Raw genomic sequence first — 24,807 nt, 5'->3', positions numbered from 1 at the left:
AAATTCTTTCCTAAACTCAGGACCTGTTCCTCTCCCCTTTCTGTTACCTGACTTTTGAGCAGGAAAGCAGATCCAGCTTTATCTCAGTCCCATTATCCTCAGCTCTCCCTTGCAAAGTTTGGTGCTTTCCCTGTAAAAGTTTTGGGTGTTTGGAAGGTTCCTGGAGAAGCAGTAATCTGGAAGGTATGGGCTCAGTAGCCAAACCCTAAACCAAACCAACTCATCTCCAGCAAGATCTACATGGAGAGCAATTAAAAGCCCTGGGCCCAGAGGGCTGTCATCTGTCATGTTCTTTTTTCAGCTGATGTCAAAGACTTTGGTTTTTTAGCTGGTTTTTCTTTTTTCTTTTTTTTTTTTTTTTTCAGATCTGCTTATATACATTTTATACACTGGAGCTTTGCAGAGCACAAATAATTTTTTCTAAAATAGAGAGGCCAGTTACTGGTGTTCCTGGAATCAACTTGGTCTTCCATGTCAGTCTGCCCTGGGAGGTTTTAGAGTCAGTGTGTTCTCCCTGCTCTGTATCAAGCCTGAATTTCTAGTCAGGAAAAAACCGTTGTTGTGGGCTAAGTCCAAAGAGTTACAGCTTTATTTACAGTTTAGTTACCACCTACAGCAATGTAGCTCATCACCAGGATGCCTTGGGCATGTTTCCACTTTATAACTTAGTGAGGCTGTTTACAATATTATCAACAGAAGAAATAAGGGACCAGGATGGAACTATGGCCCCAGTTAAATCAATGACAAAACTCCCATGGACTTCAGTGGGCCAGCATTTCATTTAGTACTGCCTGTGAGGAGCACATATTTCATTGTGACCTCGATGTCTCCTCGTTCAGCTGCTTTTCTTAAAGCATATTCAGTCCATAGGCAGCCTCGTGGGCCCTGGCAGTACCTGGGTACCGGTTCTGTACTGATAAATTGCTGGGTGGTTTTTAATATCACATGCATCCTTTTCTGTCTTCAGATCCCTACTATTTCTTTCTAGATCTTGGAAATTATTTTGCTTCCTTTTCTATAGAAAGCTCTAGATCTGAATCCAGGTAACACAGAAAGAAGAAAGGATGTTTTTGGACTTTCCATGGCTACCACAAGGATCAGGAGTTGAACTCATGGTTTGGGCAGGCACAGCAGTGAGAATTCCCCAGTCTAACAATTCATCCAGTTCATAGAAGAAATGGATGCATCCTTCTGTTCTCTGCCCATAGCCTTCTTTGCCCTCCACCCAGATAACTGAAATTGTGAAATTCTAGGCAGATTTTATGTACATACACCTACTCAGCCTACTCTGTAAAGATACACACATAGGCACACATAAACACCCTGCACCAGTATGCACTGCACATGGTATACAGGTTTGGTGATATTATTCCTAGCAATTAATCTGTCTGTTTCTGAGTTTGTATGGATTCCTTTCTAATCTCCAGAAAGATAATTTCTTTCTGTATCCTGAGTGCCTGTGATATGTAAAAGGCAAACTGCACTGCACAGTGCTCTTTGGGAAGAGACTCCTGCTTAAAAGCCTTCCAGATCTTGCCTGCCACTGAAGACTATATTTGGAAGGATGGGAAAGCAACACGAGAGGCACATGGAGCAAAAGCTGTGAGCATCAGCAGTTTACTCAAGTAAACAGTTTCACTTCTTGAGCTGTTGTGTTTGTCAGTCTAGTAAACAGGATCTGACTGCAGTGAGATAACAAAGCTGTAGGCCTAAACCTGTCCTCCTCCTCTGCAGTTTGAATTATATACTGCCCACACTCCTGTCAGCTACCCTGTTTCTTCCCTCTGTGATCCACCATTGCAATATTTTAGTCCACCATTGCAGGATTTAATTCCATTATTGCAATGCCCCTGCAGAGTCCTTGGTTTCACTGGAAGCAAAAAATCACCAGCCTGGCTTCCTACTCTTACAGGGATTTACAGAGGAAGTACATAGTTAACTGTCTGGGATCAGGCAGCATTCCAAATCACTTCCAAACTGTCCTCTTCTGTTTGGGAAATAGGGTATTGCTGTCCATTTGTTGGTCCAGGTCACCAAGAGGCAATGCTGGGAGTTGTCTCTGCTGTCCTGGTCAGAGGAGCCAGTGGTACAGCCTTGTCTGACAGCATCTGCTTTCCCTGAATAAATGCACACATTTCCCTCTCCACTCATCCCTCCAAGCACCTTAGAGTCATAAATTGCCATGTTAGAGCAAATGGACTCATGCTCAGGGAATGATCTTCCCATTCAAGGTGAATCTTGATACCTGATGTATGAGAAGACCAGGCACATGCTAAAAATTCCTTGCTAATTTGGGTTGCCAGTTCATCAAAAACATCCTCCCAAACATGCACAGGATGTATTAAGTTATGGTATAGTAAGCGATCAGCTTGTCATACTGACATTTCTGCTCCTTGCCAGAAAGTCCTGGACTTCAATTATCTCTCTCAAGAAATCAGATCTCTGGGTGTCACCCTGCAATAAATTTGTGTAACTGGAAACCTCTCCCCAGGCATACAAAGATCTGAGGACAAGTGGGCATTGCTGTTCTCTGAAGACTGATGTATAAATATACACTGCACTGACTAACATCCCTCCTCTGGGACAGGCCCAGTGCAGCCATAGAATCCTTTGAGTCTTCATCCAGTGGCACTTTGGCATTGGCACATGACATCTTGTGAGGTGGGGCTTTTAGGGCTACCAAATGAGGTGGTTCAGTTGTGTCTGAGTTACTCCTTGGTGTTACATTCCCACTTCCGTTCTACTTAGAAAAGCCTGGAAGTGCTGCCTGTCCTGCTGCAGGGGAGGTTGGCAGGGTGGTCCTGGCAGTGTCAGGACATGCTGTCACCTTGGTGACTTCAAGACCAGTAGGAACAACACTTGTAAATGAAATTTCCTCTTTGTGGTGATCCTGTTGGTGAGGTTGCAGATTGCCAGAAAATCTGGAATCTCTAAGCTGCTGTCCCTGTGCATGATCTCTGACCTCTTTTGTGAATCAATCTCTGCCTCAGTTTCCTTTTCTGAGAGCTGGGGGTGCCTGCTGTGTGTCAGTGGAGCTCAGGGCAGCACAGCAGCACAGTCCTCCCCTGGGGCTCTTCAGTGTGAGGAGTGAAGAGTGATGTTACCCCACATGGTCTGGGAGCTGCTTCAGTAGGGCTACACAGAAGCATCCAGGCTGATCTCTGGCTGATATTATCATGAGCCAATGATTTCTTGCAGATGGTGAAACTTGTAGGAAGGACTCTCATGGTGTAATAATTTTCCAGATTAGCTTGCAAATGCAATGCAGCACATAATAGTTTGCCAGGCGCTCCTTGACTTCCTTGTGAAGCTGATTTTTGGGATGCTTTCTCAATTTCAACATTACTTATAGGTATTCTTAAGGAATATCAGTATAAATAGTCTAATGTGTTTCACAGAATTCATGCCAGCCTATATTCTGTTTTACCTGGTTCTGTACCAAGCCCACACAATTGTCTATTATTTGCAATCTTGGCTCATTAAGCTGATAATTTGATAAGCAGGTTGTTGTCTTTACCTTGGGGGCTCTCTCTGGGTTGATGCATTGATATGTGGACAGCCCTGTCAATCTGCTCCCCTGTTCTCAGTGACATGTCCTGTGATTCTGTGATTTACAGCCCCACCGTGTGCAGGTGGCCAGCCCAGCACACTGCCCGCTCCTGGCACATCCAGGGAGTGTCTTGGGAAAAACCTGCGGGTGGAGCCTGGGAGAGGTTTCTGAGGAGACCTTCCCTGGCTGTGTCTCTCCCTGACTCCTCTGAGGTGCAGAAAGGACCTCAAGGAGGAGTTTGTGCATCTCCTCAGAGGAAGAGCCTGGTTCTTCAGTAACTCAGGTGCTGCAATGAGTTGAGGAGGTCACAGAGATCTGTGAGGATGTCCTGGGTAACTTTCCATTCAAGAGGTAAAGACAACACACAGAGAGTGGAGAGAGGTCGTTTCACCCCAGCAGCAGGGTAGGGGCTTGGCTGGTACCAACCTGCTACTTTGAGGCTCAGTTTGTCACCCAGGGTTTTCACCCCTTGGAGGGACCCAAGGGGTGAAAACAATTTCATCCAGCAGCATGAAGAGACAGATGGGATGTCTCTGACATCCCAAAGGGAGGGGATGGCAATGGTAAATAATGTCCTGTGCATGTGATGGTGACACAAAGTGGGGCTCGTTCAGGAGCACCTGCAGGGCAGGGATCTGCAGGGGAACTCCTGTCTCATCATGTTCTGCCTATTTGAGAAACCTGCGCATAGTCCTGCTCAGGACCAAGAACAAATCATTTCCATGCAGGGACAGCTTGGAGATTAATTAGTGGCATACAGTGGATGTTATATACTGCTAGGAAAATGACTTCTGGGGACAGAGTGCTGACAAAGAAGCGTTTCTGGGTAGAGGAGCAGACACCAGGCACTACTGCAGTGGACTGGAGCAGGTGTGGAGCCTGGCCACCTGTGGGAGAAGGTAGAAATACCAAAGCAACCCTTTCCCTTTCACTGTCCAGAAACTTGGTGCCAAAATGTTGCCTGTTCCTCCCCAATGATAAAAGAACAAGTTAATTTAATAATAATCTGAGTCTCAATGTGAGTACTAAATAATTTTTTTTTAGACATTATGCAAATATAAAGTAATTTTTTTTACTGGTCATGCATAATAAAATAACTATGGTGATTAATTTTTTACCCTCAGAGTTTAATTAAGATCATTCAGGAGGTTTGGACTGATACACCAGGCTATAAATCACAGTCCAAGCCACTGAAATATCTGCCTAGCTTTCAGATTAGATAACAATATTTTGGGGAGGAAATCTTGCTGACAGATCTCAGTCACCTGAGTTGTCCACATCAGGAGGCTGTTTTGTCCTCTGAGCACTGAAATGATACATACTGGTTATTAATATATGCAATTCAATGTGTGCTTTTCTAGGTTTAGTTTTAGGGATGGACTCATTCCATCATCTGTATTTCTGCACAATTCATTGTGGAATAAATAGAGCATTGTTCTGTGTTACCCTAATCGGCTTTTAAAGCCTCTGCAGTTGAACTCTCCAAGGGAATAAAGTGGGTAGTATCAAGTCACATTTTATTCCAGGATAAATGTGTCCAGGTGTGGTGTTTTGTGGGAACAGCCGTGTGCTCTGTATGCACAACCTCGCTTGGAATCATTCCTCAGGCTTAGACAAGCCTGAGTTTCCCAGTTTCAGCAGAAGCTGTGAGATGCACAGGGGTATTTACTGTAACTGCAGCCTCTCAGAGCTGTCAGAGCTCCTCCAAACATCCTGAGCCCATCACCAAAGAGCTGCTTTCTAGCACCTCTACAGTTTTCATAGTGCAGAGCAAAGTGAGCAGCCAGCACACTGATATCCTGGGAGAAAATGCCTGGGGACCTGAGTCTCCTATGACAGCTCCTGGGATGCTGCTTTCCCTCTGTTTTCTCTGGGTGTCTCCCTGTTCTGTGCACACCCATGCCTTTGCCCCACGAGTCAGAGCAAGTCAGCGGGATGTGTCAGTGCACAGGATGGACCCTGACTCATGGGGAAAGCATGTATGGAAAACCTTGCCATACTCCTACAAATGCTTGGTTTTCTCTGCTGTGTGATTTTTTTTTTCCACTTTAAATAAAAGCAATAAAAGCTAATGATGAAAGGAAGTGGTGCAGGTGAGCCCTGTAGAATTTCCCACTGCATTTATAAACAGAAACCTACTTCCCTTCAGCTTCTCCACAGCCATGGAAAACAGCTCCATTAATGCTGCTTTGGAGGGTTTTGTCTGGGAATGCTGTGAGGAAACCCCTCTCTTGTGGCATTAAAGGAAATTCAGGGATAAACACACATCTTTACAGTCAGGTTTAGAAACAGGAAATACAAATGAATTTAGGCACGTCCTAATTTTCCTAGAAGATGAAAACCTCAGTATAATTATCCTTAAATATCTGCCAAAGGCTTGTGGTTTGTGTTGGAGAAAATGGCCGCTTGTAGATGGGTCTCTTCTGGAAAAATGTATTTTGCTGTGCCACATTCTTGGTGACTAATTCTTTCATTCTGCAGGTTTGGGTATCAAAGCACAATGGAGCACTGGGAATTTCCCTCCTGAGTCCATCTTCAGTGCTCCCATGACCAGCCATTGCCTCAAGGTGACAACAGGGTCTCACAAGGGGTTGAGGATTTTACATTCCCACCCTGTAGGTCTGCAGCCTTACAGCTGATCCAGACATTTGAAGCATAGGAGGAATAAAGTCTTCATCCTTCTGTTTGGAAAAGGTCTATGATGAAGATGTGTAATCTTTCCAGCTCCCAAGGGAGGGACAGGGCTCCCTGCCATGCTCACAGGTGCCTTCTCCGCCACCTCCTGTCCCAGGTGCCCTCCATGTGTCCCCTTCCGGCTCAGGCCCCAACAGCTCCGTCTTTCCCTGGCGTTTGGCTCCTCCCCAAGGAGACTTCAGAACTTCTCCTTTTTTTGAATACTAGATGCAGATTATGGCTTTGATAATTTAGTGCTTTGTGAAACATCTTTTGGATTTCTGGGGCCTCGTGTTGTGCCTCCTCTTTCCCTGGCAGGGCAGGTGAGAAGAAGGCAGCGAGTCCTGGTTGGTGCACAGCTCCCACTGCCCACTTGCAGGCAGCTGCTACTGAGATTTTAACTTATGTCACTGACTTTCCAGTCCCTTTGTTCAGCCTTTTCAATTTTCCTTTATTGTTTTAGCCTGTCCGCAGATACATTTGTTTTCCTTCCAGAAAAGCCTTGGCTTGCTCAATTAGCAAGACAGCTCTTTGTGGAGAGTGCTGTAGCTCACTTTGTGCCATGGGTAAGTACTCCTGGAGCATTTTGCTCCTCCACAGGGAGGATTTACTCCTGCCATCCTCACACCCAGTGCCACTGGACAACCTGCTGCCCAGATTGCTGAGTACTGCCTTGAGAAAAGGAGATTTTGTGACACAGGAGTCTAAATATGTTGCTATGGTTCACAACAATCCATGCTGTCCTAAGCTGTGATTCTTAGCTGCAATTTTTGCTTCTTGCCCTATTGGGTCAATACCGTGTTTTCCACACACATGGGCTCTTTCACCATCCAGATTTTTTATTTGCTTTTGTCTTACTTAATGGCTTTGCCCCTTTGTTTAGAGCAGAGGTTATGAGGATACAAGTTGAACATCTTGTCTCACCCACCCCATTCAGAGCTGAGCCCTGGCCTAAAGACACGCACCCTTGGTGGGGACCTGGACATGGCTCATGGAGCACAGGAGGAGTTGGTAGAACAAGTGTTGATCTGGAAGGCACCTCCCTGCCTGTCCCCAGGCAGATCTGAGGCTTTGCCCAGCCTGCCCTGTGACTGCTCCCATGGAGAGCTGCCCTCCTATGCTGGGACACCCAGGGGGAAAACTCGTAGAAAAGGCTGCAGAAACCTCTGCCATTACATCTGTACTGAGTGTTTGCCTGGTCACTGGATGAAGAATTTCTCCTCTCAAGAGATTTGTGGCACTCTGTGCTGCTATTTTCCCTGGTTATGCAGCCTGTTTTAATTGTGGGTTTGCCCTTATAAGCTGAGGGCCAAAACCTAATAGAAAGCTGTTCATAGTGTTGCTTGCAAAGTCTTTGCAGAGTTCAGGGGCTATTTCAGCAAGACATTCCTGAACAGTTCTTTACTTCATATTGACCTCAGTCTGTTTTCTTATCTACTCTCCATCCTATATGAGAGCTCAGGCTGTGCCAGCAGACCCACAACCTTCTCATGCTATTTAGTGACCGTGTACAAATTAATGCCGTGACTTTGGGAGTGCCCTGTGAGCACAGGCAGATATTAGGACAACTCCTGGAGCCTCAAAGCTCATCCTGGATATGGGAGCTGCTTTGGCTTAAAAGTTAGGCAGAATTTGGTTCATTTTTCAGGACATAAATCATTCTTGCATAGTACCCTCACCACTGAGGGATGTGGCATTAGGATGATGTTCATGAGGCCCTTTTCTCACAAGTCCTGTGATCACTGAGGACCCTGCCCTATGTGGGTGTGAAGGCTTGTGGACTTGCTACTGGCACAGGAGTGACATTTGCCCTTGCTGGAACTGTGTAGTTGTTGGAGAGGGTTATTTGCTCTGTGTGATTGATCACATCTGGGCACACATAACACTGCCTTGCGAAACAGTCCTTGTATGTGTCAAACTGACTCACACTGTGGCCTGAGGTAGACGTGAGGGGACATTTTAGGTACAATGGAATTTCACAGAGAACCATGCTACTTTTTATTTGGTTTTTTTATCTTTGAGCAAAAGGTCTTTGTCAGCTGATGGGAACAGGGCACAGTGTCCTATGGGACCAAGGGAGTCTCTTGTGATGGTTGTGGACATGGGAGCATTAATGCTGCTATGCTCCAGCCCAGCCTCTGTGTCACTAAGGTGAAGCTGTCTGGCTCACACGGTGTACTTTGATGGAGAGGGTGACAGAGCATGCCTGATTTCCCTGCACCCCCTGTCTGATCTCAGGGAGGTCAGTGTGAGCCACTCCACAGCAGCATCGAGGCCCTGAGTTTGCAGTTCCATGTGTATCCTACAAACTCCAGAGGATTTGTCAGTAGGGCATCTAAAATGGATCTGAGCCTGTATCTTTCTCCATTTGCTTTTTGTTCATTAGCTTTCCCATAAGCTTTGCCTTTTACCTATGAACCTGCCAAGTACAGAGTGAGGTTTTTGCAGTCCCACAGGCACTTGCTCAGTGTTAATGCTGGGACTGTGGAACAGAGCAAATCAGAGGCTGGCTCATGGCCTGCTGTGATTCCAGAGCTGGAGCTACTGGGAGGGTGGGCTTTATCCCTTCAACACCTCCCTATCACTGCTGAAGTGATGCTACCCTTACATGTCAACACTGAGAATAGATCTGCTGCTCACAATCCTTCTATTGGCAAGCAGTGCCGCAGTGGAAGATGCCCTCTAATTAATGTACTCCAGAACAAATCATCTGTAAATGGATCCATGCATGGAGCCAGGCACTCCTGTCTGAGCTCTGGGGCTAAGGAAGGGCTCCTTGTGCACATCATGGACATGACTGGGCCTTGAGCTTTTGGCCGTGGACGGTAAAATTGATTCCCAGCTCCCCAGTCTGCAGCTGGGTTTTGGATGCTTTGGTGAAGGCTCACCCAGGCCACTCCTGAGCAGATCCATGAGTGTCTCAGGAATCAGGACAGCCTGGGGTAGTGAGCAGTGAGCCCTGCTCTGCCTGGGATTTGGTGCTGACTCCAGGCACAGGGCAGAGCCAAGGAGAGGTACTTGGCACCTGTGGGTGTTACTGCAAGGCCTTTGAGTCCTGCCTGAGGTTGGGCTGCAGAAGACAGATGACCTGCCATTTAATGCTTGTTTGTCTGGCCCTGCTGACTACAGTGAAGTGCTTTTGTTTTACCAGGGAAGTCCAAGCAGGTTCATCTTGCCAACTTTAAGGATCTGGGTGCAGATGGAGGATGAGAATGCAGCCCAGCCCTTCCCAGGCCATAGTTCCACAGAGTAGCCACTGAACAGGGTATGGTGCTTTTACCCTTAAACAGACACAGTAATTAACAAATGTCCTGTGTGGGAGCTCTTGTGTGACTCTTGTGCATAAAACCACGACAGCAGCAGAAGCCCTTGTGCAGCTCTGATCCCTGGGTGAGCCCCAGCCATATGTGGGTTTAGTCAGGCACTCAGACTTGTCTGTCCTTAAGGAAGGGCATAGATGTCTCTCCATAGAAGCTAAACCAGCACAAGAGCAGTGAGAACAGCAGCTTCCTAAGAGTTATGCAGAACAACTGGAGGGAAACAGTGCCTGCTGTGGATTGATGAATAATGCCATCTTTTCAGTGTTTCCTGGGGAAAAAAAGTATTCAAAACTCTGCTAAAGGAAATTATATTTTAGGTTGAACTAAATATTTCATGTTATTTTGAAATACCCTTTCCAGCCTGGAATCCTGTTTGGTTTGGTAGCAGAAAACCTTTCAAATAGTAAGCTGAAAATTTGGAATTTTCAAAGGGAAGTAGAGACAAGCAACTACTGCATGTATTTAGGGAAGTCTTAGCTCCTGCTTACTTCTCTGAGTATCCCAGAGAGGGTTAAAATGGATGAGGATATGTCAGTTCTGTGCCAGGTAGTGGATTTCAGCCTGCAGTGGCACCAGCTTTTGCAGTTTTAGATTTTGCTACAGTTGTTTTTCAAAGCTCTGGTTCTTCATATCCTGTAATTACATGATAATTTCAGCATTCTTTAAGGCTGAAGGTAAATTGACAACTTTTGTGACCATACAGAATAGCTTAAAAACAACCCAAAAGTTTTAAAAGGAAGAAGGGCAAATAGAGGAAACCCAAAATTATATTTCTTTGAAATCTCAAGATTTGTAAGGAAAACTTGTGATTTTGTGGCCTAGGACAGGACTGCTAAGTGCTTGGTGTTGGCAATGCTCTGTTTATTTTCCGTGCTTGGATTTCTGCATGGCTTTATACACATTATGAAAAATGCAGTATTTTATGTTATTTTTTAAAAGGAAGCAGATTGCTTGGTTGGATGCTCTCCAAACCAGACTGTAACATACTATAAAAATTCTATAGTGCACTGTAACAAGCTACAATAGGCTAAGATGTTACTTTACCAGCATAAAAACCAGGCATATTATGGAGGAAGAGAATTATAAGGTATATTGCTTGTGTTCATGGCCAAAAAGAGGAAGAAAAAATATACACTGTGTGTGTAAACAGCATATTGGAATTACAGAACAAAATTTAATTAGCTCTTTATAAATAAAATCCACATATACTGATTTATGATAGATTTCTTTCTCAGCCTTTGAAATGATGGCTGCCTTTGCTTTGAAAACCAGTCATTTGCAGACAGTAGGTCTGTAATTCACAAACTGGCACAGCCAGAAGTTTGTGGATTTGAGTTGGCAAATGCCAGTCCCAGCATATCTCCTTTAGAGGCACAGGCTGGGATTCCCAGTGAAGGAGGCAGGGGAAACACTGCAAAAGGCATCTGTAACAATTCCTTTTTCAAATGTGTAATTATAAAGATTAAGTCACTTGTTTTGTTCATTTAAAAACAACATTAATGTAATACATAATTATAACCAAAGAGAAAATTTATGGTCTTTGTAGGCTCCATCTAAATGTCCTTTTTCCTACAGCGAATGCTTCATACTATTTTTGCAAAAATATGTGATTAGTACTCAAATCAAGAGAACTGAAAGCAGCTGGAACACAGGCCTTTCTCAGAGCTCGGGATTGGATCAAGCCCTAATTAAACCTGCATCCAAAAGGCTGGATGGAGCTGCCTTTGCTCACACTAATGAAGCTTCAGTTTTCCTCTATTGTATTGCTATACCGTGGACTCCCACTTCTTTGCCCTGCACTGACAGCAAGTCTGATCTCCAGTGCTAAAGACAAGTTTATTTAATGTCTTCTGGAGTTTTATTTGTGTCTTACTATGGAGCCTTCACATCACAGGGCTCAGCTTCCCTCTCTGGGTAAATAGGTAGAGGCTGAACAAGACAGCTCTCCCAAAGTGGGACTGTCACTGGATGATGGCTCTGTCTCTGTGATATTGAAAACAGACATCAAGGCACTTTTCACTAACACATTCCATCAATGCTAGAGACTTGTCACACAGGGAGCAAACACCAAGTGAAGCAAAGGAAGCATTTACAATTTGCTGCCATGAAATGAGACAAGATAAATCAATAGGAACTAAATTAGCACAGTCAGCGGCCCTCACACCTACTTTGGAAACTCTATTAAAATCCATGGCCTAGAATTTGCAGGAGGGATTATGTGCGTGAAGGGTGAGTCAAGATTTTAGAGTGAGCTAATGTAAGTGACACCCACTTCTCAAACTGCCTGAAAACACTCACTGCCAGCATGTGCTGCCAAAGACAAGAGTTCTAGTAAGTATTTGCTGGCTGTCATTGGCCTCAGATAAATCCGTTGGGAGTGGAATAGTGGAGGAGTCAATCAAAAGATAACACTGAGTAAAGCTCAGTTGCATAACACTACAAGAAGTCAAATTTAACCAAAGCTGAACATATGTCTGAGTACCGGGGGCACAGGCAGAAGTGTGACGGCTCAGTCAGAATCTAAAGAGAGTCAGATTTGAGAAGAGCACACAGGAACAAGATCTGACAAATACCCCGTGTGATTGAGTTGATTGTGTTATTGTGCTGCTCTTGGGTGACCTTTTTGATTCAACTGAAATTTTATCTGTCCTGGGTGTTTGCAGGATTTGTGGATTGATGACAGCATCCCTCTGACAAGCTGAGGTACAGGAAGACTTGCTAAAAGCCAAGTGGAGGTAAATATTTCCTTGCAAAAATCTGTCTATTGGCACAACGAATGCAGCACTTGCCGGAAGCATCCTGTGCGTGTGTTCTGTGCAGTTGATCTGCACACACAGGGTAATCTCAGACACTGGGGTTGTTGTAGAAGCACAGAGCAGGCTCAGATCTTCAGGGCCACGTGTCTGTTGTGTAGCTGATCCTAATATATGTGACAAAACCAGGAATGCCAAAAGCCCAGCAACTGCTACTCTCAAGCTGGCTGCTGGATGGCCAGGAATTGTAGACAAGCAGTTGCTTATCTTTACTTCCCTTTAAAAATTCCACCTTTTCAGCAAAAAAGTCTTCTAATTCTGCTATGCATGATTTGTATGAGGAAAACAAGAACTATCCAGGAAAATCTGGTCACATGGCAGCTCTGTGCACAGAAAATAATTGTCATCTGGGTCCCAAACACCTTCAGGAGAATTTCCTTTTTTTTCTGGTACTGACAGTAGCATGCTAGTAAAGCCCTCAGGACTTGCAGGGGAGGAAGAGCTGCATCAGGGCTGGCTGCAGAGCAGTGCATTTTTCAGCTTTGCCCTTTTCCAGAGCTTCCCAAGGAAGTGGGTACGTGCAGGCACTGGCTCTGCGCTGTTGAAAGGGCAGAGAGCTCAGAGTCACATACTCAGTGCCTGCCAGGGGAACTGCAGGGATAAACAAGTCTGGTCCTGCACCAGACTGGCAGCAGTTTGCAGAGGAACACAGACTTCTTGCAGGAGCAGAAAGGCACCACTCAGCACCTTAAAAAACAACTTTAAATTGTCAAAACAGTCATAGAGTGGGGGGTTCTGCCAGACTTGGTTGTGTTCTTCAGCTGCATTTACCTTTCTACACTGCTGAGTCCTTCACCTGGGAGATGCTGTAGAAACACAAGGCACTAATTGTGTGGAGCACACAATAAAAGCTAAAATAGAAAAAATCAAAGCTAAACAAGGCAAGCCACATGCAATATAAGTAGGAAGAGAATTCTGTGCGTGCTCTCTGCAATTTCCTGGCCCTTAACATGCAATAAATTGCAGCAAGTAAAGGCTGTGAAGTACGGATCATAAACTTGAATTCCAGTGCTAAACTGTCAGGGCAGAGATCTGACCAACGTTATAAAATATGAGAAGTGATTTTAGGAGCCTCTGTTTTGATGAGAGGGATTTTGGAATTGCTTTCCAAAGGTCGGCTGCACAGCGTTTTCAGAATATCAGGCGCCAGGATTGCTCTTCTCTCTTTAAACCCCCTGATGTTTCTTGTGCATTGGCACCGCACCTCGCTGGGGGAGACTTTGTTTCACAATGGGTTATTTGGGCACTGCAGTAATGGCAACTAGGAAAAACTCAGAAGGACTTTCGTGCTGAATCACAGCTTATCTACTGCACAGCAGAAGGGAGGATTCCAGATCTTTCATTCTGCTTTTTACCTTTGGGAGATTTATGACAAACATCCTCTAAAATGATTCTGGGGAAAGAAATGTCTGTCCCCCCTTTATTTTCTGTCTTGAGTACAGCAGACAGCTGGGAGATAATTCACCTGTAGGTGGTCAGTCAGGCTGGCTGTGCTGACTTCACATGCTGGAGATGAGCTGGGGCTGGCAGTGCCAATGAGATCCTTGGATGCCATCCCAGTGTGCTGCCCATATAGACCTGGATTTTGCAGAGCGAGAGCTAAAACCTAAAAGGTGGGCTTGCAAAGTTTCTATAGTGGGTTTTTGGTGGGAAAACTTGTAGTTTTCCAGTGCTTATACACGGGGCAGCTGTTGCAACCAGACTGTTCGGATGTGCAAAATCTCTGATTCATTTTGGGGGACCTTGGGACTGCATGGGAGGCAAATATAAGAAGGGCTGCTCAGGCAAAGGTTTTGCGGTTGTGCTTAAAAATGATTGTTAGATATGTTTAATGTGGAACAGATTTTCTCTTCTCCCTGTGTGGTTTGGTGGGGTTGGGAGAGCTTGTGCTGCTGGAATTCTGCCTTGGGTGAGCAGAAAGGACCTTGCAGGGCTTCACTTGAGGCTCGGGGTCCTGTAGGCCTGGACCTTCTTCCTACTGCAGCCCATTTCCACCTCTGTTCCTATCACTATCTCTATCTGTGACAGGCTGTTAGTCAGCCATGGAGTGGCTGATTAACCTGAGAGTGGCTGATTTCCCGACCCAGCAGGAAGAAGCTCCTGGAAGGGAGAGCTGCAGGGTGTAGGGTGGCTGTACCAGTACGGTGGGGCACTGCAAAGGAGTCCCCTGGAGAGAGGGAGGCAGAAGGGGCAGGGATGGCCAAGTGAGGTGCTGGCAGGTGGCAGCTGCTGTAAGAAGTGCCCAGGTGCCTGGCCCTGAGCCTGGCCTTGGTGCCAGGTGCCTGTGGGCTCCAGAGAGGAGGATAGCAGGAGCTCCACTGGCTGTGCCAACAAAGCCTCTGCCTCTGCAGTGCTGGGCTTTCCCAGAGATGAACGAGGACCTTAACATGTATTTAAACACTTGCCCATGGTGCCCTTGCCAAGGGAAAGGTGAAGAACATCAGCCTCGTGCCTTGTTTCATCCAAGACAAAAACCAACAAAAAGGGAGGGGACTTCATTAGGGCTCGAAACCAGTGATTTAGGCAATTTTGGATTCCCAGGGATAGTTGCTGACTTTTCAAGTGGTTCCACCACAGGCTTAAAGAACGTCAGGCAGAGCTGATGTGAGAAGAGAGGTCTCAGGAGCTCCTGTCCCCACAGGCTGCTCTGGAGCTGCTGTGCCCAGCCACGTCTGTGCTCCAGGCATGGCACAGCTCCAGCCCTGGAGCTCCTCCTTGGCGCTCGAGCTGGGTCATCCTGCAGCTCCCCTGCATCCCAGTTGTTATTAATGGCACACCTGGTGCCAAGTAGGATCTTTTCCATTCTTAATCTGTGATTAACAAGGTTGTTAAAGTCATTCTCAGCTCTGCTGAAACCAAACAGAGTTTTATATGACATACTGGATAAAGGCTCTGTTTGAAGTAGTCTTTAATCTTAGTTCTGGGATTAAATCATATGTAAACAGTCACATTTTATCAGCTCGGCTGCAAAGTAATTTATTTGTTAGTCTAATTTTAGTAACTTGTAGGTAATTCAATTCTGTTTGAAAGAGGTTATATAGGAGTGAGCAGATGTAATTTTCCACCAGTAGAACAAGTAAAGCAGTCCCCTGGTCCTGCAAAAGGCCTTGTCTTTTAGTTATGGATAGCTGCATGGACTTTAGAAAGGCTATTCCAAATGTGTGGAAAAGCAGCATGACTGCATGTGGAGCTTTGCAGGACCAAGGCCTGCCATTGTGTTTTTTTAGCAGAGCTGTTTGACGTTGCAGTACATTTTTGTAAGTCCTCACGTTGCATCTATTTCTGCTGTGCTGTGCAATTAGACTTTCAGGACAGAGTTATAACTATTGAACATTGCGCTGGAAGTTACCGTATCTCAGTGGATGAGATAAGATTTTCCTTAAAACTAGAGGAGGGCATAGCTGTGGTATCTCTGTGACAATTTCACGGACATTCAAAGATGGGGAGTGACCTTTGTTAATATAAGTTTCAGATCAGCCTTTACTGTAGGACTTGATTTTTCTTATTGGAAAAAATATTCTATGCTGGAAGTCTGAAAGATGTTCCCACGTGAAATCTGATGTGTATGATGTGAAACTTTTCCCTTTGCATGAAGGCATTGCCATGTGATTTGTGAGTGAAGATGGAGATGGTTTTATTGCTGCTTGGTGCTAACAGCTGAGATAGGTTACAGGAGAAAAGGGGCTGAGAGTTGATTGGCAGTGAGTGATCACAGTGAAAACTGAACTCTGGCCAGGAATATTCTACAAATGGAGATTCTCTTCTCCTTACGGTACCTGGGGTTTCCAGGTGATTTTGATGGGAGTGGGGGACTCTCAAAGACTGTATTTCCCATTCCTGCTTCTAGCTAGACTTTGTAGATACTAATTCCAAATGGCCTGACTTGCCTGCCTTAACTCCTCTTGGAAAGACAAGCCTTATTCTGTCATGGGGGAATTTCACCCAGAAGTGCTGAGCTTTTGTTTTTCTGTTGTGAAATTCAGGTTGAATAAATGCCAAAGAAGGCTTAGATTTTCCCCCTGCTTTTCTGCCCAGCCTCTTGCATGCTAGAGTATTGGTTGTATCCAGATCAGTATGAACTCACACTGGTAACTGAAATTCCTCCTTAAAGGATCAAAGCTGTGCGATGCAGAGTAGGAATGCCTTTATTTGGGTAAAATTGATCTAGAAATTATAGCAGCTGGCTTGAGTTCTTGGCCATACACATCCCAGTGCTTTAGAGACAATGTTTACATGAAACATTCCCTCTTTTTTTTTGCAGTTCAGCTGGTTGAAGACCTCTCATTATCTGCCTTGCTTGCATGTCTGCATTTGGTGAGGATTTGAGTTTAAAACACTTTAAAGAATGCTCTGAATTCATAACCTGCCAGGGCTCTCTCTTGGTTCATGTGATTGGGAAATCTGGATACCAGGGTAAGGAAAGGCCAATATGAAAATAATAACGTGACTCAATTGACTGTGAAATTCTTCTAGGAACAGGTGTAATGGTGATCGTAAACATTTGTGAGATATTTTACAACCAGCTTTAATCCTTGCAGAGAATATTTAGGAGCAAGAGAATGAATGTGAAAGTAACTTCAAAGGCTGAGTTAAAAGATCAGGAACTCGAACCTTGGGTCCAGCCAAGGAGCAGCTGAGCACTGAGGGGGCTGTGGCACCCTTTGATCCATCATTCTTGTCCAGATCAGTTCACCTGGGTCCCCAAGGGGCCCTGATGAGGATCCTTAGGATGGTGCTCACCCCAGCCACTTTCCTTTCCAGCACAACCTTGCATTTTCCCATTAGTCATGTTTTTTTTTAATGGGCTAACACAAACTGTGTAATGAATAGATCACAAAACCCAGGAGGGGGGGAAAAATGAAGAGAAGAAATTTGCAGCTGTGGAACTGTCTGTTCTAGAGAAAGCAGTGCTGGGCTGGAGTGGCTCTTTGAGAGGGGACACTGAGAAAACAAGTGGAAAAGGTCATATTTCCTCATGCCTTGTGGAGAGCACAAAGCTTTTCTTCAGAGAATGCACAGGAAATGTAAAAGCAGGCAAGGGTCTGAGAACTGCACAAGGAAGTTTGATATAGGTTTAAAATTTTTCCTGTTCTTAGGGCCAGAGTGAGGAGCAAAATGCCATTTGCATTCCTCGGGAGCTCGGGTTTGCACAGCTCCTTGCAAAAACCTCTCTGATGGGTGAATTTTTCCCACTTCCATTAAGGAAACACAACTTGGGGGTGATTTCAAAGAGGGAAAATGGGGAGCTATAAAGACAAACATGTAGGAAGTGCTATAGAGTGATAAGGAAGCCACAATGGTAAATCAAAGCCTGAGGAGGAAGGATATAAAGGGGCACACAAACATAAATCTCTCTAAACTGATCAGGGAGCTGGTGTGGTCTTTAGAGGGATGTGACTGGAGAGTCAGTGGCTGGAGCTGCTGAGGAGCTGAATGAATTCCTTGATAAGCAAGGGAGAGCAGCTAAAGATCACATACTCTATGGAGGACAGGGAAACACAGTGATTTTCTACTTGGGGAGAGAGAGAAGGCATATTATTTAGAAGTTTTATGTGTGTGTAACCCAAGCAAACAGTTGGGAAATTGAAACTACTAAAATTGACAAGTCACCAATTTTAGATTAACTTCAATGTACAATAACTGAACTTGGTTTCTGGCCTTGGTTTTTGAGAGGTCCCTGGGAGAGCAGTGGTGTCTGAGGAAGGAGACACAGAAAGCATTGACTCCTTCTTAAAAAACAAACAAACAAAAAACCAAAAAAAAAAAACAATAAAAAACCTAATCAAAAACAAATTAAAAACCCCAACACCACCAAACCACAGAAGAGTAATTAATAAAAAAGAAATCAGGAAAGTTGTAAAAAAGCTTGCCTAAAGTAGCTATTACTAAAGGTCAAGCAGCAAGCAATATTTGAGAGCCATTTGGTAGACAGTGAAGTAGCCCTCAGTATGCAGTCTAACATTTCTGAAATCTGTACTTTAAAAGGGCTGAATGAACATTAAAAGCAGCACCAGCTGCCTCAAAGGTCTGGTTTTGGAGACACTGGAGAGAGCTCTGAGGTGCTGCAGCAGTTCAGACTGTCCAACAGAGCAACCTGCACGCCTGCACCTTCTAATTCCCCAGTTCCAGTGAAAATGGCAAACACATTCCAGTCTTAATATTGTGGGGTTTTAGACTGCCATATGTGTCTAACCTACAGTGTTCTACATCCACTCTGTGCTACTTGTGGCCAGCTGGAGCAGTGGCAGATGGGAAACTTGGTCACACTGGTGCTTCCAGCTGCCCTGATCTCTTAGGACTGATGGTTCCAGCCCACTGAAACACAGGATGCAGCAGGATGGAGCAGAGTGGAGCAGGGTGCAGCAGGATGGAGCAGGGTGCAGCTCTGCACTCAGATGTCTTCATTGTGGTCAGAACTATTGCACCAGGGATTTGATTGAATGACAGGGTCAGAGTTTCTGACAGACCCCCTTTCTGCCACACCCAGTGTGAGTGATGAGATCTCATCCTGTAGATGCTGTGCTGACAGCAGATGACTTTTGTCATTGTTAATTTAGCTAAGCCATGGTTTTTTAAGTTTATTTTAATGTATGGAGCTCTAAACATTGGACACTACAGATCTGAACCCTTTTACAGCAAATCTAAGCCTATTTACTATCTCCTTGCTCATGTAAATTCTTAGGAGCTTTTCCCAGACCTAGAGAAAGAGTCTGTGTGCCCAAAGGGACCACTGCTGCTCTGAGCCTTTTTCATTAGCTCTGAAGATGGAGGGAAGCAAAGGGAGAAGGATGCAGTGTCACAAGTTCTTCTTACCTTCCAGAAACTAGGAATAGTCTTTGTTTAGATGAGAATTTAAACAGAATTCCTAAGACTCGTGTCCCACTAAAGAGTGGAGGCACAAGGCTCCTCTTGTGAGGTGTCAAGTTACCCGGGAGACAGACTGAGCAACTGAGAAATGTTGCAAGTTTTTGGAAAAGAGATTTATATATAAATGTGTTACGGGAAATAATACCTCTGGTCATACACATGGTAATTCTTCTGTCTTACTTTGTTTGCTATCTTTCTTTCTTTATTGTTTTCAAAGATTTAAAGGAATTTAATTAAAAAGGCAGTTTAACTACCCTCTTCTTTTCAGATAACAAACACTAAAATAAAATGAAGTGACATACTGGAGAGCCTGCTTTATACCCCTTTTAAAACTGAACACAAAAGCCAAATGAGATCATAGGGTTTATCAGGCAAGCTGTTTCCAGAAAAGATGAGGAACCACTCCTGCCACTGTACAAGGAACAATGTTTCATCTGAAAAGCCATGGTCAGTTCTCATTGTCCATCTTTGGGAAGGATAAATTCAAAGTGGAATTTAGAAGGTGACTGGGACAATAAGTGGTGCTTGCAAGGAAAAGGGAAAAAAACCAAAAAGTCAAAGGAGTGTGGGTTGTTCAACATAGGAGAACTGGAGTAAGAGTATTTCTTTCTGTACTGCTGCAGAGGAAGGACATTATATAAAAGAAAGGAAATCTTTGGCTGATAGAATGATTATAAACTGTCATGCAATACACTTAAGATGGAAACAAGAAGGGCTCTGGGTCTTGCAACAATGGGTTCTGCAAGACCTTGGATTGGGGCAGCAGAGGCAGATCTCATTTTGTAACCTTTACACAAAAGGGAATGAATGTGGAGCTGTGAAAGTGAGGTCTGGCTGCAGTGATCATCTCCAGTACCACATGCTCCCAGAAAACCATTAATTTCCTTTATCAGCCTGGTATTCCATAGGCAACTGTCTAGCTGTGGTCTTCCAGAGAGCCCAAAGTAGCTTTTGTCCTCTGATGGAGTTCTCTCTTAGAACTGGCTTGATGATAGATCCAGGAGCTGTGACAAAAGTGCCAGCAGTGACAGGTTACAGATCAACAGGACATGCACTGCCTCCACTGGAGGTGGCAGCCTGGCTTTTCTCCTGGTGGCTGCTGTGGCAGTGCCTGTTCTGCATCTCTCTCCAAGGAGTGCTGCCATGCTTTCTCCTGGCAGTGGCTGCCTCTGGAAGCTCTCCCATTGCTGTGGGGACACTTCCTGCTCCTGGTGGCTGCAGATCATCCCACTGAGTACCACTAGCTGCAGGGGGAGCCTGGAAATGGGGATGCAGGAAGAGAAGGGATGCGTAGCACTGCTTTCCTCCTCCCCACAACTGAGAGCTGTCAGTGTGTGGAGCAGGCCTGGGTCTCTGCTGCTCCCTCCCAGGGCAGGAGGCAGGAGCAGAGCCCAGGTGTCAGATGTCTGTCTTAGCCTCTGACCAGCAAGAAAGTCTCCATCTAAATCAACAAGAGCTCTCCAGACTTTGAACCATGGCAGGTGGATATTTTTAGAAGCCAATCAATCAGTGGTGACTGTTCAAGTTCAGACAGGTCAAACACAGCCTGTAAAGTTACACAGAAGTGCTGTGTGTCATGGTAGGTTGGTGAGCCTGCTTGTTCGACAAGCTGTGCCAAATCCGTGAGCTACCAGAGCCCAGCTCTTTTTAGAGAGATAGCTGTAAGAGGTGTAAACAGATTGTGGATTGTAAAATACACACTTTTTTAATTGAAACAATAAATTGCAGACTGGGCTTCTAGGGAAACCTTCTTTCAAAGGTGCTAGAATTGTTTTCCAAACCTGAACGCACCCCTAGGTTGAAGGGTTTTTGTCTTGGCCTTATTTGCAAGTGAGGAAGTTGAGGCACAGTAGTATGAGCTGGAGTTCACTGATACTGAGCACAAGGAAGGATCCTCCAAGGAGCTTGTGGAGTCTAGATGCTATTCTAGTGTGTGAGGATGAAACAAAATAATAATAGTGAATCATCTCCATGAAAAATGCTGGTGCAGCCTGGACTCAGACTGAACCTCTAAAACCAGAGACCAACAAGTCAGCACCCAGATCAGAAAAGGCTGTTGTTAGGATTTCCAAATCCTCAGTTTATCCAGTTTGAAAATGATCCTGGTGTTTTCTGTTGTCATTGACCACAGAGGAAAGAACCTGTGGCTCTTCTGGCTGCTTCTTGTCCTTCCCTCCATCACTGCAAGGCATTAGCTCCAGAGCTCCACTCCAGAGTCCTTGCACAGCTGCACAAAATGTTGTGCATTATCTGATTCTCAAGCTGGGCTGAACTTACATGTTCAGTGCCAGCTGGAGTTATGCTGATGCATTGGAAATATATTTTTAGGAAGGTTTCTCTATAATTATTACATTATAGCTACTGTTGGGTTGCTCAGAGTACAGTAAACAATTGCTATGCTTGTTAGAGGCCATGAATACAGAAAAACATTCCTCCCTGTGAGGTCTGCTGTTAAATAATAACTTGTCGTTTCATGGCACAGGGGAGTGAATGTCCTCAAAGGGAGGTGCTGACATTGCTCCAGCCAGTGATCCAGTTCCTGTCATTTACACCACATTCTCAAAGGTGCCTCTGGACAGGAGCAATGGATGTGCCGAGGGGCAGCTCCAGCATCTTGCACCTGGATACTCTCCTGCTGCCTCCATTCCCCATTTTGCAGTAGCACTCAAGGACCCCCTTCCCCTGGAATTTTGGCCTCAGGATGAAAGGCATGTGATGGAGGAAAGCTGTGAATGTGACAGCGGGATCCACCTCCCTTAGGAGTGGCAAGAGAAGGTGCTCAGGCACACTGAGATTATTAAGGAGTAATTTCCTGATCAGCAGGTCTGGTGAGCAGCTTTCATCCGTGTGCTGTCCCCACTGTCTGCTGTGGAGGGAGCACTCACTGCTGCCTTTTCCTCAGGGAATACTTACGGTGTCTGTATCCTCCAGCTGTCATCTCCAGTCACCTCTGGGAGCTTCAGAGCTTTGAGAGATTCTCTCCTCTGTTGTGTTGAGATTGTATGGTGCTGTTCAAGAACTACTCAGATACACACACACACACACACTGAATACATGTAAAGCTTTGTTTCCTTAGGAATCCCAGGCTTTACAGCAATCACCTTGCCATTGTCCCAGATGTAACCTGCAGTTGTGGTTTTCATGGTGCGGAAGAAACGTGGGGACACAGCTGTGGCTCAGATCAGTTAATAAAATGGTAAATTAAAGAGCTCAAGGCCAGAGCAGAAATCAAGAAATCTGACTGAGCTGCAAAAGCCAGGCTCGAGCAGTGAGCACCAGCCAGGGCAGGTGATGTGTGTCACACTGATGTCTCCTAGTCCTCTGTGGTGGGGGGATCTGCTCCTTATTATACAGTCACAAGAAAACAATGGAAAAATGTGGCAAGTGTAAGAACTCAGTCTGGAAATGTGAGAACTCAGCAGCAATGTGTGAAGAGGAAGAACACTTTAGGTGCACTTTAATGATGGTTTATGTTGATTGGAGGGAGATATGGCTGAGGATGGACACCAATTGCCTCTGAGGATATTGCACTAAAGCGAAACTCTGGCAGAAGCTACAGTTTTGGGAGCTCAGTGCTTTTGAATTCTCACCTTGCATCAGAGTGAAATATCTACCCCCACTTGTGACCTCAGCAGCCACCCTGGCACTGGGGGAAGGAGCCAAACTTGGATACAGATCTGACACTTCCCACATGAATGGTGACCACTGGGCCCTCCACCCCTCCACCGTAACACTCTCCGTATTTAGGGAGAAGAGGATGATTGAAGGAGGGAATGGCTGTCTCCACACTCAGCCCTCCTGCTTTCTTTGGTTTGCATTGCAATTCCATGCTGTTTTAATGTAGTTCCTTGTATTTAGTGCATTTTTATTGCTTTCTCTAATAACACTGACCGAACACTAAGAGCCAAATTAAACAAGCTGTGCCAATAAGCCAAACATTTCACTTCAAGCAGCAAAGAGGATACCTCTTACCCCTACTCAAGCTTAGACATGTAAATGAAGGACCTCATCAGGGACAAGGAAGCAAGTGTCTGCTGTGGTGCAGGGCAGAGCTGGGCAGTGTTCCTGCCTTGGGCTCCCTCCCCTGCACCTGCTGGTCCTTATCACCCTGGGTCTCAAGGCTGGACAAGGTAAAGGCTGGTTGTTCTCAAGGTTGTAACGTAGCTCCCGGACTCATGAGCTTTGTCAAGCTGGATCTTGTGTTCCTGTGGCTGTAAGCACCTCTAAACCACTCTGACTCTTCAGTGGGAGCTGAAGTTCATGTTCTGCATCACTGAAAGCCTTTCCATGCAATTAAAAAACAACCCCAAGCCTCCTCCCCTGGTGCTGATCTGTGGTGTGATGTTGACGTAAGTGTACAGGAGTTTCAGCAGCTGGGTTGCTGGCATTTTCATAGGACTTTTTTCTGATTCTCTGTCTTTTGCATAATATTCCTGAAGTTTTTTTCACTGCTTGTTTTTCCCCAACATATCCCAGCCTTCATCTCTGTCCTCTTAATGCTGCTTCCTATTTTCCTCTCTGATCTCCCTTGTTTCATCTTCTCTTCTCTGGTTTCCTCCCTTTCGTTTTAGCCCTGCTTTGTCCACACTGTCTCAGCCCACCCTCCCAAAGGGAAAGCGTATCTGTTTCATTCCATCTCCATTTCCCTCCCAGCCCCACAGCTGTTCCTTCTCTTTCCCATTCCTTCAGGCCTCTCTTCTGCTCCCAGCACCATCCACTGCCTTCTCTTTTTCCTCTCCCTGTCCAACCCCTTTCTTCCATCACTGGAGGTCAGCAACAGAGAAAACAGAACATGAACCAGGAGGGGGATGTTCCAGCCAAGAATGATGTGCCTGTGAGATGCCAAGTATTGTCTCACCAGCACTAGTCCAGACTGTTTTCATCTGGCTGGGCGAGCTGAACCCACCAGCTCAAGAACTGACACAGTTTTTGGTGTTTTGTGCTGTGCAGTTTGTCATTACACCTGAGAAATTCCATCCTTTTGCTCTGCACAAATTGAAGGCCAAAAGCTCTGCAACAGGGATGAGGTGGAATGTACATATAATTTACAACTTTCTTTTCCTCACCATGTGCTGCGCTTTCCCAACGAAGCACCAGCATCTGTAGCTGCCGATGTCTGTGCCTTGGCCCATGTAATTATGTGGGTTTTAGTTCTGCTCAATCACAAGCAATCATGGAGCTGCACTTTCAGCTGGGACAGAAAATGATCTAACAAGTTGGCTCGTGTGCGGTTACAGAAGATACATTCTGCCACAAATTTGTTCTGCCACTGCTTTGTGCTCCTTAGTGGAAGGCCCCAGGGGAAGGGATGAACACAAGGGTGGCTGGTGTGTGACTCAGGTCTGTCTGTTGGCTGGGGTGAATTAAACTTACAGCTTAGACATGCAAAGAGCTTTTCACTCTGGAGGGAACTGGGCTGCACTGTGTGTATCTGCCTCAGAAACAATCTGACCTGCCTCAGGCATCTCTTTATGGATTTAAGGAATGATCAAATCTGGAAGGGGAACTTGATCTATCAGCAGGTCAGCCAAAGCCTAATGCAGCCCACAGCAATCCCCTATGCAGCCCAGAAAGTGCACGGAGA

At 45.4% G+C, this 24,807-nt stretch overlaps 1 protein-coding gene across 16 annotated transcripts in view; it reads left to right on the top strand.

Moving 5' to 3' along the window:
* COPRS (coordinator of PRMT5 and differentiation stimulator) overlaps positions 1 to 24,807 on the top strand; it is a 147,726-nt gene that overhangs the window by 111,125 nt on the left and 11,794 nt on the right. For 3 of the 16 annotated variants that reach the window (XR_015277989.1, XR_015277983.1, XR_015277984.1), the window contains 2 exons: positions 12,207 to 12,278; positions 16,618 to 16,670. The exons of 7 other annotated variants lie outside the window; for them this stretch is intronic. The gene's annotated coding sequence lies outside the window, so the exon portion shown is untranslated. Of the gene's footprint in view, positions 1 to 9,374; positions 9,489 to 11,118; positions 11,773 to 12,206; positions 12,279 to 16,617; positions 16,770 to 24,807 lie in introns of all 16 variants that reach the window. 6 more of the 16 variants (XR_015277988.1, XR_015277986.1, XR_015277979.1 and 3 more) reach the window with 5 other exon arrangements.

This window comes from Cyanistes caeruleus, chromosome 19 (assembly GCF_971803275.1).
Source record: "Cyanistes caeruleus chromosome 19, bCyaCae1.hap1.1, whole genome shotgun sequence".
Classification (NCBI taxonomy): domain Eukaryota; kingdom Metazoa; phylum Chordata; class Aves; order Passeriformes; family Paridae; genus Cyanistes; species Cyanistes caeruleus.
The sequence above is the reverse complement of the archived record's forward strand: the minus strand, read 5'-3'. Positions and strand labels throughout refer to the sequence as shown.